Below are 2,946 nucleotides of genomic sequence, written 5' to 3' on the forward strand. Positions count from 1 at the left end.
AGAGGTGGTGAAGGGGAAAGAGAGAGAAGGAGAGGGAGAGTGGCCAAATGAAAAGGTCGCTAGCAGGGGTGATGTTTTCTAGGCCAAGACTGTCGGGTTCTCTTCTCTTCCCAGAGAGTGGTATTGAGAGGCCCTGGCACAGACAGATGCTGCCCCTGGGAGGAAGTCATCTGAGCCCATCACTGCACAATGCTGTGGCAGGACACCCAAGCATTCACAATTTGTTCCCTGTTTCTCTTTCACCTTCTCAGTCAGAGAGGCTGTTTGCCCTTCCCTCAGGGAAGGGTGTGGAGGGGTGAAGGGCAGAGAAAAAGACTCTCTGAGCTGTTTCTGAAAGTTTGGCTCTTAGGGGAATACAGAAAGCTCTGGGCATAAACAGGATTTTGCTGTTGCCAGAGGAGAGGAGAGAGAGAGAGAACACTGGGGAGCTGTTGGGCTCCCCAGAGAAAATGTCTTGGTCTTCATCCATGTGCTTAACTGGGGAGTCAGCACCTCCACCAGGGGAGGGGGCCTCTGACCTTGCTAGGCAGGACTTGTCGGGACCATCCTCCACACTCTCCTGCTTTTCTGTCCTGAATTCAGGGCTTGAATTGCTGCCCTGCTACTTATACGTGGTCTTGAGCAAGCTGTTTCATCTCTGAGCCACAGCTTTCTCCCCAGAGATGGGGAACAGCCTCTCCCTGGCCGGGCTGCTGTGGCCGGCACAGCTGGGCCACACCGCTGGCTTCTCTCTACAGCCCCCTTTCCTCTCCTCTCTGTCCCCAGCTCCTCTGGCTGTACTGGAGGAGGGGGTGTCTAGCCTGGCCCTGCTCTCTCCTGCACTCCCTATCCCCTGCTTCTAGCTCCAGGGACCGGCTCCTTCTGCCCCTCTCTGCCCAGTTATGACCCCATCTGAGTGGTCTTTCCCTAAGTTGCAGGAGAATGGGGATCTTTTCCGCTTTGTCCAGGCCGCAACCTCAGCACCTCGCCTGAAGGCTGACAGGCAGCAGGCACTGAGTATTTGTTTAGTAAAATCCATCAATTTGGGTGGCAACAAAACGGAAAGTGGAGAACCAGGTCAGGCGCAGCCTGTGCCAGAGGTGCTGAGGCTGGGGGCGTCCTGCGCAGGCCATGCTGTCCCCTGCGCTGCTGCTGGCCCTGGGCGCCGCAGGTGAGGCCTTCCAGGGAGGACTCGGCTCCCACAACCCCAGGGCTGGGTGCGGGGAGGGAGCCTCTCCTTGAGGCCCCTAGATTTCCAGGTTGGAAAGGAGACAAATGAGGGAAGAAAGGAAGTTATCCAACTGTGGGGACAGGGACCAGGAGAGAAATCTCAGCCCCCTGCCTGACATGCCGCCTCCCCTCCCCCATTGGCTGGCCCGGGACTTGGGGGGCTGGGAGTTGGGGTCCTGGGGCTCCCAGCCCGCAAGCACAGAGTCTTGCCTAGTAGGCACCGGCCAGAAATAGTCCGTGACTTCCCCGAGCTTACATTCTAGTGGGGGTTAGAGATGAGGAACACATTCATCAAGAAGATAAGGATAATTTCAGAATTCTGTGACAGATGCAATGAAGGTTGGTAAAGTGTCACAGGGAAAGTCTTTAGCAAGGCCCTGGGGCTGCAGGGTGGGGAGCGAAAGGAACGGGCCACCAGCAGGGGCACAGGCACTTGGCTGCCTGGAGAGGACAGTGATTTGGGCCAGTGCGGCGGGCAGGGGAAGAAAGTGAAGTTCATGGAGGCTCAGGCTGTAGAACCAACAGGGTTTGCTGTGTGACAGGTTGCCAGAAGGGGAGAAGGGAGCATGATAGGGGTGGGGGGACTCCCTCCCACCCCTAGGGAGCTGGGCAGGTGACACAACACCGCAGGGCTGGCAGTGTAGGTGAGACTCTGGGAGTCCTCACACAGTGTGCAAAGCTGGGTCAACAAGGATGGCTGGCTTCTTCAGACTGCTCCAGGACTGTTGCATCCTAGAGTCAGTTCAGTGGGCTACAGTCAGTCATTACAAACAAATTAAAAACAATTAAGCAATACTTTTCTAGCAATAGAAAGCATTCTGGTGGGTGTGAGTCCTTCACTAGTGGACACATGCGTTTTCAGTCTTTCTCTCTCTTGTTCGCCCCCCATCCCTCAGTGCACATCCTGCCACTTGGTATGGCTAGGTCTCCAATCCCATCTTCCGCTCCCAGGGCATCTGCCTTGAAACTCGTTCCTATGGCCTGAGACCCCCAAGATCTCATCACCAGCCCTTCATTCCTCTCTGCCCCTCTACAGGCAGGACCTGGGCAGAGCAGAGTAGCCCTGGACCAGCTCTCTGTTTGCTGGGACCCCAAAAGGGAATGGCATCAAGGAAGTAAGGGCCTGGGGTGGGTCCCTGGGGGAAGTTTGACCTGCTCATTGGTTCCTTCCTTCTTTTCTTGCTCCCTCCCCCTTCCTTTCCTTCTTCCCCCCTCCCCCTTCCTTTCCTTCTTCCCCCCTCCCCCTTTTCTGTTTCCTCCCTCCTTCCTTTTTCTTCCCTCCCTTCCCTTCTTTCCTTCCTTTTCAATGTATTGAGCCCCTTTAGTGTGCCCAGCGTTGTGCTGGCACTAGGAATATAATGATGAGCAAGTCTTGTTCTTCACTCCCAGGTTGCCTAGATCAGAGGGTAGAGAAAAGCAAAAAGCTCTTTTCCCTGGGAACTTTTCAACAATTCTGAGTCTGGTTCCTGCCACAGAAATTCAGAGTGGGCCTGGGCATGGGTATATTTGAAAAAATCCCTGGGTAATTCATGCCCAGTCTCGGTTACTGCCCAATGGAGGAGCAGTCCTATGCCATGACTAAGGGTTTTGAGCTGGGAGTCCACACAGGGATCTTGAAGCCTGGCTCTACTCCTTCACCCCAGGTGGCTTTGGCTATGTCACTTAACTCTGTGACTTGGTTTCCTCATTTGTAAAACAGGCAAGGTGATATCTTAGGGAGTTGTGGGAAGGATCCAG

This window comes from Otolemur garnettii, unplaced genomic scaffold, assembly GCF_000181295.1.
Source record: "Otolemur garnettii isolate 467f Iridium unplaced genomic scaffold, OtoGar3 scaffold00016, whole genome shotgun sequence".
Taxonomy (NCBI): domain Eukaryota; kingdom Metazoa; phylum Chordata; class Mammalia; order Primates; family Galagidae; genus Otolemur; species Otolemur garnettii.